Raw genomic sequence first — 15,828 nt, forward strand, 5'->3', positions numbered from 1 at the left:
TTGCTCTTTTTCTTTCTCTCTTTTACCTTCCCTTCCTCCATTTCTTCTTTTCTTTCTCCTTCCTACCTTCTTCCCTCCCTCCCTCCCTTCAGTCCTTCCTCTCTTACTCTCCCCTTTCATAAGTTTCCTTGCTTCCTTCCTGTTCCTGTTCCTTCCCCCTTTCTTTCTTTCTTTCTTTCTTTCTTTCTTTCATAGAAACATAAAAACATAGAAACATAGAAACATAGAAGACTGACGGCAGAAAAAGACCCCATGGTCCATCTAGTCTGCCCTTTTACTATTTCCTGTATTTTATCTTACAATGGATATATGTTTATCCCAGGCATGTTTAAATTCGGTTACTGTGGGTTTACCAACCACGTCTGCTGGAAGTTTGTTCCAAGGATCTACTACTCTTTCAGTAAAATAATACTTTCTCATGTTGCCTTTGATCTTTCCCCCAACTAACTTCAGATTGTGTCCCCTTGTTCTTGTGTTCACTTTCCTGTTAAAAACACTTCCCTCCTGAACCCTATTTAACCCTTTAACATATTTAAATGTTTCAATCATGTCCCCCCTTTTCCTTCTGTCTTCCAGACTATACAGATTGAGTTCATTAAGTCTTTCCTGATACGTTTTATACTTCAGACCTTCCACCATTCTTGTAGCCCGTCTTTGGACCCGTTCAATTTTGTCAATATCTTTTTGTAGGTGAGGTCTCCAGAACTGAACACAATACTCCAAATGTGGTCTCACCAGCGCTCTATATAAGGGGATCACAATCTCCCTCTTCCTGCTTGTTATACCTCTAGCTATGCAGCCAAGCATCCTACTTGCCTTTCCTACTGCCCGACCACACTGCTCACCCATTTTGAGACTGTCAGAAATCACTACCCCTAAATCCTTCTCTTCTGAAGTTTTTGCTAACACAGAACTGCCAATGCAATACTCAGATTTAGGATTCCTTTTCCCCAAGTGCATTATTTTACATTTGGAAACATTAAACTGCAGTTTCCATTGCTTTGACCATTTATCTAGTAACGCTAAATCATTTACCATATTACAGACCCCTGCAGGAATATCAACCCTATTGCACACTTTAGAGTCATCGGCAAATAGGCAAACCTTCCCTACCAAACCTTCCCCTATGTCACTCACAAACATATTAAAAAGAATAGGACCCAGAACAGACCCTTGTGGCACACCGCTTGTAACCTGTCTCTGCTCAGAATACTCGCCATTAACAATAACTCTCTGATGTCTATGCTTCAGCCAGCTTGAAATCCACTGAACTATCCAGGGATTAAGTCCAATCTTCACTAATTTATCTATCAGCTCTTTATGTGGAACCGTATCAAAGGCTTTGCTGAAGTCCAGATAGGCAATATCCACGGCACCACCTTGATCCAACACCTTTGTGACATAGTCAAAGAACTCAATGAGATTAGTCTGACACGATTTGCCTTCAGTAAAGCCATGCTGATTTGGGTCCAATAAGTTATTGTTTTTTAGATGCTGATTTATCCTCTTTTTGAGTAGAGTCTCCATCATTTTAACTACAACTGATGTCAAGCTAACTGGCCTGTAGTTACCAGCTTCTTCTCTACTGCCCTTCTTGTGGATAGGCACAACACTGGCCATTCTCCAATCCTCAGGAACATCTCCTGTTAACAGGGATTGGTTAAACAAATCAGTCAGGGGGGTAGCAATGACAGATCTGAGTTCTTTAAGAACTCTGGGATGGATGCCATCTGGACCCATTGCCTTATTTATCTTTCATCTTTCAAGTTCTTCTAAGACATCGGCTTCTAAGATCACTGGAGCTGAATCCGTACAGCTGGAAGCAATGCTATATCCCTCTATAGTATTATTTTGTAAGGTGTCCTTTGAGAAAATTGAACAGAAGTAGCTATTGAAATGGTCAGCGATCTCCTTATTCCCATTAATGCATGTATTATTCCCGGTACTAAGCTTTGTGATGCTGCAGTTTTTCTTCTTCCTATCACTAATATATCTGAAGAAGGTTTTATCCCCCTTCTTTACAGATTTTGCTATTTCTTCCTCTTTTGAGGCTTTAGCAGCATATATTATCTGTTTCGCCTCCTTCTGTCTCATTTTATACACCTCTCTATCAGCTATACTTCCAGACTCTTTATACCTCCTATAGGCAGCCTTTTTTTCATTGACTATAGCCCTTACATCATTGCTAAACCATAGCGGTTTCTTCTTCCTTTTACCTTTAGTTACTTGCTTTACATAAAGTCTTGTGGCTTTTAAGATGGCCTTTTTTAATACAGTCCACTGGGTGCTCGCTCCTGCCATTTTATCCCTCCCCTTTAATTCATTATTTAAATATTCCCCCATTGCATTAAAATTTGTTTTTCTGAAATCCAATACTTTGGTTGCAGTATAGGATTGCTCACAATCAGTTTTTACATCAAACCACAAACATAGATGGTCGCTGCAACCTAAATTTTCTCCCACCTTGACCTCTGAAACCCGGTTCCCATTTGTAAAAACTAAATCTAGAATATTCTCCCCTCTAGTTGGTGTCTTAACTAGCTGTGCCATAGCTGCTCCTGTAAAGGCCTCTACTATATTCTTACTTTTGCATGTAAGGGCACTGGGGATATTCCAGTCAACATCAGGCATGTTGAAATCACCCATAACCACAATATCTCCCTTTACTGCCATTAGGGTAATCTCATCCACCATCATGTTGTCATGTTCCTCAGATTGCCCTGGAGGCCTATAGATCACCCCAATTCTAATGACAGAACCGTCTTTATTTTGCATGCAAATCCAGAGGGTCTCCAGATCTTTACATGTATTTTGAATTAGTATTGTTTTTAGACTTTCTTTAACATAAATGGCTACTCCACCTCCCCTTCTCTCTATTCTATCCTTCCTATACAGTGTATATCCTGGTATGGATATTTCCCATTCATTGGAATCCTTAAACCATGTCTCAGTTATGGCAACCAGATCCAAATTATCTCTAGATATTATGGCCATTAACTCACAGAGCTTGTTGCTCAAGCTTCGAGCATTCGTGCACATTACCCGAAGAACATTATTTTCATTATTAGTTTGCCCCTTATCATCAACAACTACATCTATTTTATTTTCAGCTCCCTTTTCATAAGCTTCCAGAAACTGATGTATCCTCATTGGTCGGGGACAGAAATCCTCCACATCTGGTACATCTCTGTCCCCTTTACCTAGTTTAACTGCCTGTCCAAAAAAGCTCTGAATTCCTCACCGAGCACCTGGGTACCTCTGTATGATGGATGCAAACCATCCCTCTTAAACAACTCCCTATTAGACCATCTACTGACATCATGACTTACATAACCAAAACCTTCAGCTTTACACCACTGCCTTAACCACACATTAAACTCTCTGATACAACTTGTTTTACCCTCCTGGCCACAAACCGGTAACACCTCTGAGAAAGTCACTGAATCAGTTATTTTACCCAGCTCCACACTTAGACTTTGAAAATCTCTTTTTACTAGATTAACATTTCTCTGGGACAGATCGTTTGTGCCAAGATGCACCACCACATCAACTTTATTACCTTTACTCACAGCCCTGACAATGTTTGTAATCCGCCTCCTGTCCCTGTGGGCAGTGGCTCCTGGAAGACACCTCATCACCTTCACCACATCCTTCCTCTGTCCCAAATCAACACCTCTGACAATCGAGTCACCCACAAGAACATGTGTCCTCTCTTTATTTCTACTAACTGGACTTGGTTTGGTGACACTATGTTCCTCATTTACAACAACTTCTCCTTTGAACATCCCCTCATTCTCCGCCTGAGGGCTAATATCTACAACATCCTTACTATTTAAATCCGCAAGAACATTATAGGAGTTGGATACAGAGAGACCAAAATTGTTATGTTTTTGTTCAACTGCACGTAATCTTCCTGAACCAACAGTTGTCCAAACAGCCCTCCTCCTCGGGGGGCGCTGTGGAAGTGGAGGCTGCACACATGGCTGCATTTCTTTCTTTCCTTCCTTTCCTCCCTCCATTTCTTGCTTTCCTTTTTCTTCCTCCCTTCTTTCCTCCCTCACTCCCTTCTTTCACTCCTTCCTCTCTTCCTCTCCCCTTTTTGGCTCAAAATATTTTTTTTCTATTTTCCTCCTCTAAAATCTAGGTGCGTCTTATCAGCAGGTGCGTCTTATAGAGCGAAAAATACGGTATATTAACACAAGAACTATTATTAAATAAAATACGAAATAACAAAGAAATAAAAGGAATTAAAATAAAAGATGAAGAATATAAACTGCAGGGATATGCAGATGATGTAGTTTTCTTTCTGGAAGACCCTACAAATTCAGGCCCCGAACTACTCAAAGAAATAGAGACATTTGGTGAATTTTCAGGATTAAAAATCAATAAACAAAAGACAATGCTCATGACAAAAAATATGACTTTGAAGCAAATTAAAAAATTAGAAGATGTCACAAACCTCCAAACCACCAAAAAGACTAAATACTTAGGACTAACTATATCTAACAAGATTACATCCATCAAGAAAGACAATTATGAGAAACTAGCACAAGAAACCAAAATAAATCTGGAAAAATGGGGAGATTTACAATTATCAATACTAGGCAGAATCACGGTAATAAAAATGAATATTCTCCCAAAATTTCTTTATCTTTTCCAAATTGCCCCTATCAATATAGATCAAAAAATTTTCAGATAAATTAATAAAAACTTTTCAAAATTCATTTGGCAAAACAAAAAACCTAGAATCAAATTTTCATATCTCCAGGACAGTAAAAATAGAGGAGGCCTTGGACTCCTGGATCTAAAATTATACTACAATGCCGCTAATTTAATATGGATAAAAGATTGGATCAATCTTACCAATAAAAGAATCCTAACACTGGAGGGCTATGATCTATAGATGGGTTGGTATGCACACCTCTGGAAAGACTAAATAAAAACACAAACCACTTTCAATAAGCACCTGATCAGAAAATCTCTGCTAAAAACCTGGTATGAAGTTAAAAAGAAATATTACATTAAAATTCCTAGATGGTTGTCCACCATGGAAGCTATTATCTATCCAAATTTGATAGACCCAACTAAAACCCTAAAATATACAGACATCTTACACCCAAATGGGGATTTAAAAACCAGACAAGAACTTGAATCACATAACTATAAGATAGATTGGTGGACTTATACACAAATAAAATCCAGATACAACAAAGATAGACAAACTCCCGGCATCGAAATCTCCATCAAAACTTTAGATAAAATCTTAACAGGACATGAGGACAGACAGATTACTAAAATATATCAACAATTCCTTGAACAGGACAGAATAGAAGATATAGTCAAAAACCCTATGATAGCTTGGGCTAAAAATGTCCAACACAATATACATTTAGCGGATTGGGAGAGATCATGGAACATAATCTCTAAAATCACATTGTCAGCAGCATACAAAGAATTTTTTTCTAAAATCTTTTATAGATGGTACATGCCTCCATCAAGGTTAGCGAAGATCTACCCGACACTACAGGACACCTGTTGGAAATGCAAAAAGCAAAAAGGTTCCTTTTTTTACATGTGGTGGTCCTGCCCTAACATTAAAAAAATATGGAAAACAACCCACAGATGGCTCACAGAAATTACAAAAGAGGAGATAGAATATACACCAGAGGGTATGCTCTTAGGAATCTGGAAAAGATATTACTCTAAGCAAACGCTCTTCCTCATAACACACATAAACACCGCAGTTAGAATATCACTGGCACAAATGTGGAACAACGAACAGACCCCATCGGAAAGTTTAATTATTGATAAAATATATAGCTGTTTAAAGAGGGACAAAATGACAAATTCAATTAAGGGAACAAGATACAAAAAATCTAAAGAATTTTGGCACAAATGGCACGAATGGATTCAAAACAAAAACTGAAAATGTAACAATACAAAGTATCAGTATACTTAGAAAGAACAATGGTAATGAAGTAAAAACATGAGATGAATGATTTCTCTCTTTCTTTTCTTTTTCTCTATTTTAATACCATGCTTTACTTATGATATTTATATTTGAATGTACATAATTTAATAAAACATATTGAGAAATGAATGATATATTCAAAAGGTAATAGAAATGGATTAAGATCTGTAAAAACAAAACAAAACATGTAAGAAATACTTTCTTTTTTATTTTGAAAACAATAAACTTTTTTTAAAAAAGAAACTACATCTACAAGGAGGGATGTATACAGTGGAGTACCCCAAGGCTCTTCATCAATAATAATAATAATAATAATAATAATAATAATAATAATAATAATAATAATTATTATTATTATTAATTAGATTTGTATGCCGCCCGTCTCTGAAGACTCGGATGACTTCAATGAGGGGATAGATGGGGAACTTATCAAATTTGCAAGATGTCACCAAACTGGCAGGAATAGCCAACACTCCAGAAGATAGGCACAAAATACAGAAGGATCTTGACAAACTTGAACAATGGGTGCTATCCAACAAAATGAAATTCAATGGTGAAAAAAGAAAGAATCTATATTTAGGCAAGAAAAACAAAATGAAAAGGTACAGTATATGTGGTACATTATTATTATTATTATTATTATTATTATTATTATTATTATTATTATTATTTATTAGATTTGTATGCCACCCCTCTCCGCATACAAATTGTTCAACAGTAGTAACTGTGAGAGGGATCTTGGAGTCCTAGTAGACAACCATTTAAATATGAGCCAGCAGTGTGCAGCAGCTGCCAAAAAAAGGCAACACAGTTCTAGGCTGCATTAACAGAGGGATAGAATCAGGATCATGCAAAGTGTATTAACAGAGGGATAGAAGCAGGATCATGCAATTTATAAGGCCTTGCATTCAGTTTTGGGTGCCACAATGCAAAAAGAATGTTGAGACTCTAGAAAAAGTACAGAGCGAAAAGATGATTAGGAAACTGGAGGCTAAAACATATGAAGAATGGTTGCAGGAACTGGGCATCACTAGTTTAATGAAAAGAAGGACCAGGGGAGACATGATAGCAGTGTTCCAATATCTCAGGGGTTGCCTCTTTCCTCCTTCCTGGCCTCAGACGAGCTTCCCTATGTCCTGCCTGGCTCCCCTTCAGCCTCATGCAGCCACCTCTCAAGGCCAGGAAGGAGGAAACAGGAAAAAAGCGAGGCGCACGCAGCAGCAGGGGGAGCTGAGCCGTGCCAACGCAGTCTGGGCTGCGGTCTTTTTCTCCTTGCAAAGCCCTCACTCCACCTGCAGATGAGATGAAAAGGCATCATGCAGCAATAATAACAACCATGTAACTCTCCCTTGGCTTTCCGATATTTTTAAACCCCCCCCTCCCATCCTCCTCCTTGGAAAGCGGCCTGGAGATCAGCACTGGCAGGAATTACAGGGGGTCATTTTCCTCTCCCCTCTTTTCTCAACAGCTGATCGGCACCCATTCACCTAGCTACCCAGCCTGAGGCAGGGGGCAACTCAGGAAGGAGAGCAGGGGAAATGCAAAGCAAATTGTCACCCCAGCGAGTGACACTGGTGAGGCTGTAAGTCGAGGACTTAACAGTTCACTTAAACAATAATGATCATTTAAGCCACTCCCACCTGGTCACATGGCTGGCAAGCCACTCCTACCCTTATATGACTGGGCGGCATATAAGTCCAAAATAAATAAAGAAAGAAAGAAAAATTCCCTTCTTTTTTATTAAAAGAAATTAATAATAAAATAAAACCAAAATATATTACTATTAAAACTAAAAAAACCAGCAAAACTAAAAACACAACTATTAATAAATCCATGCTTTAAAATCTTCATTTCTTAAATATTTATCATAGTATTATAGTAATCTAGTAATACTATGAAAATCTATCTGAACACCAATGCATCAATTAATATATTTCCATATTTACTTTTCTATAATTTCATTCAATATTTCCAAGCTCAATTACTTTTCAGGCACTTAGCATTTACTATTATTAACTTTCATCAATCCTCTACATTTCCAAGTATATTTTAAATTCATAATGCAAACTCATAAAACCATACAGTACATATCATAAACCCCTTATTTATCCTATGTATCTTCCATTAATTTTATCTATGTAATTCTATATAGTTCTAAAATTGTAATCCAATTTTACAAATTAATACATCCTAACATTAAACAACAAAATTAAAAACAAAACAAAACATAAACATATATGAATTTCAGACTTCTTCCCCCCCTCTAAATAGTACTTTCCCATTTTGTTTTTTACTTTAAAATAAGGTATGTGCAGTGTGCATAGGGGTTTGTTCATAGGTTTTTTTTATAGTCCGGCCCTCCAGCAGTCTGAGGGACAGTGAACTGGCCCCTGTGTAAAAAGTTTGGGACCCCTGCCTAAATATATCTTTTACCATCAAGAAACCATGTTAACCATGATAAAACCTTGTTTATATCTTCTTTGTTAATCAAACTAATTTATGAGTGGAAATACAAAGGTATATTTGCTCCCAACTAGTATATTATGTTCACATAAGGCTTCATTTTAACAGAAGGCTACAATTGTTTGCATGTTCCTTTGGCTATAAATGCCAACCAGTAGTGGAATTTATTAAATATCGTGCTAAATATCTGTCCAGTCACTAATGTATCATACATTTGCTGAGTCCTCTAGTTCAAAGTTTCGAAATGTATATTGGGATATTACTTAATGTTCAATTTTATAAGAGTTCTGTTTTAAGAGAACTGTCTGAGACAGCTAATTTACAATGTAAATAAGAGGCTGCCACAAAGAAGGGGGAGTCAAATTATTCTCCAGAGCACCTGTAGGACAAGAAGCAGTGGGTGGAAACTAATCAAGGAGAGAAGCAACTTAGAAGCAAGGAGTGAATGTGAGAACAATTAATCCATGGAACTACTTGCCTCTAGAAGTTGTGAATGCTCAAACACTGGAAGTTTTAAAGAAGATGTTGGATACCTACTTGTCTGTAGGGTTTTATGCCTAAGCAGGGGGTTGGACTAGAAGACCTACAAGGTCCCTTCCATCTTGGTTGTTAGAAAATGTTTCACATTTTAAAATATCTGTACAAGCCACAAGAGACATCTCTTTAGAGGAACATCTTCCCACCTTGTAGACAATACTTCCAGAAACTGGGAATAACCATAAACAACTTCTACATCTAGTATCCAATATCCAGTATCTAGTTCAGGAAACAAAGATCAGTTTGACATGCCTTGATTGTTAATGAATTATCTACCTTCAGTCTCTCTAGGACTTTCAACTGACTTGCACCTAAGGAGGTTGTTTTGATTTTTTTTTTTTTTGCAGAAGCAAAACCAATATCATTTAGAAGCAATTACAAATGCCTTCAATGAGAATTTAAAAAATAAAATATCCAATTAGAAAAAGCCATTATTTTCTCTCCTTCTTTCTTCCCCGCTCCTTCCCCATGGTGGAAATCCAATCCAGTCAGTTTTAAAATCACGCTGCATTTTGGAGTTGGAGGGAGTGGGGAAATTAGCCGGCTGGGCTTTTTGGGTGGAAATCCAATCCAGTTAGTTTTAAAATCACACTGCATTTTGGAGTTGAAGGGAGTGGGGAAATTAGCCAGCTGGGCTTTTCTCTCTTTCTCTCAAGGGTGGAAATCCAATCCAGTCAGTTTTAAAGTCACACCGCATTTTGGAGTCGGGACAAATGATTAAGGTCTGGTAACCTTATTCTAATTGCCAATTCCAGTGCAGAGGTCAGACCTCCGCGCTGGAATTGGAAACTCATGGGCAGACATCTCAAATCTCCTGCGCTATAGCGCACAACTCACGTTAGAGGGAACACTGCCCTGGTCCAGACGGTATACCTTTTGAACTATACAAAAAGATCCAAAACCCACTTGATCAGATCATGCTTGATCTGTTTAATGAAGCATTGGAACATGGAACCATGCCTGAATCTTGAAAAGAAGCATATATTATTCTTATTCCAAAAGATATCCCAAATAAAAATAATATACAGAACTACAGACGTATCTCACTTTTAAACATGGATTACAAAATCTTTGCAGCCATCCTTGCAGAATGACTTAAAAAAATATTAAACCAATTCATCCATCATGACCAAAATCGTTTCCTACCGAATCGCCATATTAGAAACAACATAAGAACCTTACTGAACGCTCTAGAATTTTATGATTTTTTTTTAATTTTATTACAAATATATACACATTTACATACAATATGTTTTATATTAATACAATGCTAAATCAACGCATAACAAATAAACGAACAAACAAACATGACAAACAAACAAACAAAAAGAAAATATTCTTTAAAAAAAGATCTAATTGCTTATTTAAGTACATTAATAACAATAACTATTCACTTAGTATATTTTATAATATTTGTACTTGTATTCCCTTCAGGAGGTAAGTTTTGAATGATTTTTGATTTTAAATTATTTTCTGGTGAAGCATGTTGTGTCCTCAGCGTATACCATTTTCTCTTGTAGGTTGTCACTGTTCTTTAAATCATTTAATTCTTTCTTATCCGCCTTCTTTTATTCATATTCAATTTCTTTAATGTCATACAGATCTTTTTTTATAAAAAGGTTTTTTGTATATATGTCTTTTGTATTTTTTTTTCTATGTAATGAAAAGGATATAAAGTATTGTTAATTTGATTTTTTCTTTTGAATTTTATTTCTTTTCTTAAACCAGTTATAAAGATGTATCCAGGTTTTATCGTGTTCGGAATCCTCTTTATTTTTTAATTTAATTGTTAGTGCGTCAAATTCAGCACAGTCTAATATTTTTTTAATTATCAAATCGTCTTCAGGTGGTTCGGGTTGCTTCCAATTTTGGGCTATCGTTATTCTAATTGCTGTCAATATATGAATTAATAAGTAGTGTTTGTTTTTTTCAATTTTTTGATCTATAATTCCCAGGAGAAAGGCTTCAGGTTTTTTATTTATCTTCATTTGTAAAATCTCTTCTATCCAATTCTGCATTTTGTTCCAGAATTTTTTCATTTTTGAGCAGGTCCTCCAACATTTTGGGCTTGTTCCTTTATACATTTTGGCTAATGTTGCCGGTGGAAGGTGCCACCTATAATACATTTTGTATATGTTTTCCTTATAAGCTGTAGATTTTGTTAATTTATAGTTTTTGGTCCAAATTGATTCCCACTTATCTAAATTTATGCTATAACCAAAATTTTTGCCCCAACTATGTATACTATTTTTAACGATGTGTTCCTCCATTTTATAGTGTAGCATATATTTATATATTTTGGAAATCATTTTTTTTCTTGGCCTAAAATTATCTTATCTAATTCTATCTCTTTTATTTGTATTTCCTTCTTTTTCCCTTCTTGATATTTTGATTTAATTACGTTATACGCCCACCAGTCGATTTTGATTCCAATTTCTTCTAATTGTTCCCTAGTTTTTAATTCCCCATTTTTTTCTAATGTTTGATAATAATTTAACATTTTGTTTAGTTCTCTTGAGTTTGGATATACCATCGCCTCTAAGCTCAAGTACCATTTGGGAGTTTGGTGATAGTACATTTTTTTGATTTTTTTCCAAGTTGTGTATAACGAGTTTCTTATTATATGTTGTTTGAAATAACTATGTGTTTGTTCTTTATTTTCCCACAGGATAGCATGCCACCCTATTCTCATATCGTGTCCTTCCAGTATTAGTAGTCTTTTATTTTCCAATTTAAACCAATCTTTCAACCAATCCATAATTGCTGCATTATAATATAATTCGAAATCTGGTAGTGCAAATCCTCCTTGTTTGATATTATCTTGCAAATATTGTATTCTAATTCTAGGTTTTTTTCCAGCCCAGACGAATTTTGTAATCATTCTATTTAATTTTTGAAAAAAGTATTTTCTTAATATAATTGGAATCGTCCTAAATAGATATAGAATCTTGGGTAAGATGGACATTTTTATTGTTGAGATTCTACCTATGAGCGAGATAGGCAATTTGTTCCATTTTTCTAATTTCTTTTTTATTTCTTTTATTAAAACCGTGTAATTATCTTCCTTTATTGTGATCGCTTTTGCTGTTAATTTTATTCCCAAATACTTAACTGTTTTTACTATTTGTAGGCCTAATCTGTCTTCTAATATTTTCTTCTCTGTATTTGTTAAATTTTTTGTCAGTATTTTGGTTTTTTGTTTATTAATTTTAAGTCCTGCTACTTTTCCGAATTCAGTAATCTCCTTTAATAAAATTTCCCCTGATTCAATTGGATCTTCTATATTGAATACTAGATCATCGGCAAATGCCTGAATTTTGTATTCTTGTCCTTTCAAATTTAATCCTTTAACATTTTTATTTAACCTTATCTGATTTAATAAGATTTCTATGGCCAAAATAAATATTAACGGGGAAAGGGGGCATCCTTGCCGTACTCCCTTTTCTATTTTTATATTTTGCGTTAATTGGTCATTTATTATAACTGTTGCCGATTGTGTAGAGTATATTGTCTTGATTGCTTTTATAAATTTTTCTTTAAATTTCATTTTGGTCAGTTGTTTAATGAAGAAGTTCCAATTCAAATTATCGAATGCTTTTTCCGCATCTAAAAATATTAATGCCAAATTCTTTCCTGGGTTTACCTCATAGTATTCTAAAATATTTATAGAATTTTATGAATTTTCATGCAGTTTTTTTGCAAGGTTTGAGCATGAACCATGTAAAAAGTAAGAGGACTAGGTACATGGGTTTTGCCAGTTTATAAAGCCTTACAAGGTGTGCAGGTTCTCCAAATATCTCCAACATACTAATGAAACTGCAGCGTTTACATCTTCTGGAAGTTGGCCCAAAATGTCATTTTTGCCGACTCAGCACTTTGCAACCCTTTATTTGAGCTCTCGTAGAACTCCCAATTTTTAGTCTTTTGAACTAAAAATTTGCACAGTATAATTTTATATCATAAAGAAACTATGTGCCACATTTAATCAAAATCTGAGATGGTAAGGTGGGGACCACTGGTCCACTTCACATGGAATGACCCATGGAGTAAGAAAAAAGCAAGAATTAAGCTTAAAAACATGCAAAATCACAGGACAAGAGGGGGAACGGGAGTGGTTAATTTCCAGAATATATAAATACCTCTTACAACAGGAACTAGTAGAGGAAGAAGTTAAGGGCACCTTGGTTGCGTGGGCCCAAAGCTTTGGATACACTATAAATTTAGATGAGTGGGGAAAATTATGGACATCCATTTATAAACTAATGCTTTCAGTACCATACAAGGAAAATTTATATAAAATGTTTTACAGGTGGTTTTTACCACTGGTCCATTTAGCTAAAATGTACCCTAGACTTTCACCGAAATGCTGGAAGTATAAAGAAAAGCCAGGAACATATTTCCATATGTGGTGGATGTGCCCAGTGGTTAACAAATTTTGGAGGAAAGTCATTTTGCAAGGATTTTGCAAAAGGATTTTTCTGGATGAGCATCATAAAATTCCAATGTATTGTGTATTGTCCTTGTATTATTTTGAATAAATCTACCGGGTAGTGTTCTGCCGGACTTCTCAGCACGAGCCCTCAATTAAGTTCAATGGTAGGAATTCAGACACACACAGTTGTAAAGTCAACAACACTGTTTTTATTGAAAGTAAAATAGGAGCCAAACACACTTTTAGTCAGTCAAAGTGCTCACCTTCAAAGCCACAGCCTTGAATACTGTGAAGAACAGTAAACAAACACAAAGCAGATAACAAGCAGCTGTGAAGATGTCACAGCCACTCTCCTTCAAGAGTTCTCAAGTCACAAACTTGATTATGATTTAGTTCAAAAGTCCTGGAAACAGTTCAAACCCATTTTGATCTGTATGTATCCATTCATTTAGAATTGGTTTAATTCTATTTGCCATAATTCTTGTAAATATCTTGTAGTCTGTGTTAAGTAATGAAATTGGTCTGTAATTTTGTATTTTTTGTTTTTCTGATTTGTCTTTTGGTATTAAAGTTATCAATGTTTCAGTCCATGATTTTGGAATTTCCCCCTGTTCTAGCACCTCACTGAATGTAGTCAATAATATTCTTTGTAGTACTCATTTGAGATTCTGTCTGGCCCTGGTGTCTTATTATTTTTCTGTTTCTGGATTGCGTTTTCTAATTCCATGGCTGATTTTTTTTTGTTCAGTGACGTTCTATTTAATTCCGTTAGTTCTCCTAGACCTATTTTATTTATATATGTCCCCAGCTGTTTCTCATTTATTTCTGCTTTTTTGTAAAGATCTCTAAAATATTCTACTGTGATTTTCTTCTTTATTTCTATTGTGAATTGTCTATCTCCGTTTCTATCTTCTAATTGTTGTGTATATCTCTCCTCTTTTTCTTTTTAAAATTTATATGCCAACCATCTGCCCACTTTATTTGCATTTTTGAAATAGTGTTGTTTTGCATTTCTAATTTGTAAAGCTATCTCGTCTTGAATCAGTAGATTAATATTGTGTCTTAATTTATCCCTTTCTTCTCCTAATTCTTCATTCTGTGGCTCTTTTTGCATTTCCTTTTCTATATATTGGATTTTATTTTATATTATTCCATTCCTCCACTGTTTAGTTCTAATTTTCTTTTTCTTAGCTGTGTATGCTATCATCAGACCTCTAATGCAGTGTTTTCCAACCAGTCTGCCACGGCACACTAGTGTGCTGCGGGACCTAGTCAGGTGTGCCGCGAGCCCGGCCTGGCTGGAGCTTCCCTGGTGGTGACGGCAAGTGAGCTTTTGGAGCCCAGTGGGAGGGCGCCGTCCACCGTTGCTTCTAAGCTGCTTTGACTTGCACCCGCACAGTCATTAAGAAACCACCACCCCGCAGAAATTTTTGAAGTGGCGCAAAGCCACGCAGTCCTGAATCGCTCCCTTCTCCGGCCACCAAAGTCAGCTGCCCAGGAAAGCGCCGCGTTTGAAAAGCGCGTGTTTAAAAAGCGCGCCGCTTTCCCAGGCAGACGGCTTGCTGGCCGGAGAAGCGAGCGATCTGGGACTGTGTGGCTTTGTGCTGTGATGACAACGGTGCCGTGGTGGCCTTCAAGCGCCACCCTTCATGGCGCCCCACCACCCATTCCTGCAAGTAGAAGTCGGGCGGGGTACTGGGAGGCGGCAGCGGTGCGTGGCTGGGCGCTGAGCGCCATGGACACCTGGGAGGGCAAAGGGGTGAATGTGGCTGCTGCCTCTTAGGCAGAGGCGAAGACGACGGCGGAGTCTGCGCTGGGGCCATGTGGGGCCGCTGATCCAGGGGGCAGCGGACCGGCAAGCCGCCCTCCACTCTCTCTCCGCTCTCTCTCTCTTTCTCTCTCTGTTGCCGGCGTGGTGCACGAGAGAGAAAGAGAGAGAGAAAAAGGAGGAGAGAGAGAAAGCAAGAGAGAAAGAGAGAGAAGGAAAGCAAGAGAAAAATCAAGAGAGAGAGAAAAAGTAAGGGAGAGAGAGAGAAAGAGTGTGTGTGAGAGAGAAAGAAAGAGAGAGAAGAAGAGAGAAAGAAAGAGAAAGAAAGCAAGAGAGAGAAAAGAAAGCAAGAGAGAAAGAGAAAGAGAGAAGGAAAGCAAGAAAGAGAGAGAAATAGAAAGCAAGAGAGAGAGAGAAAGCAAGGGAGAGAGAAAGACAGAGAAAGAGTGTGTCTGAGAGAGAAAGCAAGAGAGAAAGAAAGCTAGAAATGGAGAAAGAGAGAGAGAGGAAGAGAGAGAGAGAGAAAGAAAGAAAGCAAGAGAGAAAGAGAAAGAGAGAAGGAAAGCAAGAGAGAGAGAAAGAGAGAAAGAAAAGGAGAGATAAAGAGAGAGAATAAAAGAGAGATAGCAAGAGAGACAGAGAAAGAGAGAGAGAAAG

Source organism: Erythrolamprus reginae, chromosome 3 (assembly GCF_031021105.1).
Source record: "Erythrolamprus reginae isolate rEryReg1 chromosome 3, rEryReg1.hap1, whole genome shotgun sequence".
NCBI classification, from domain to species: Eukaryota; Metazoa; Chordata; class Lepidosauria; order Squamata; family Dipsadidae; genus Erythrolamprus; species Erythrolamprus reginae.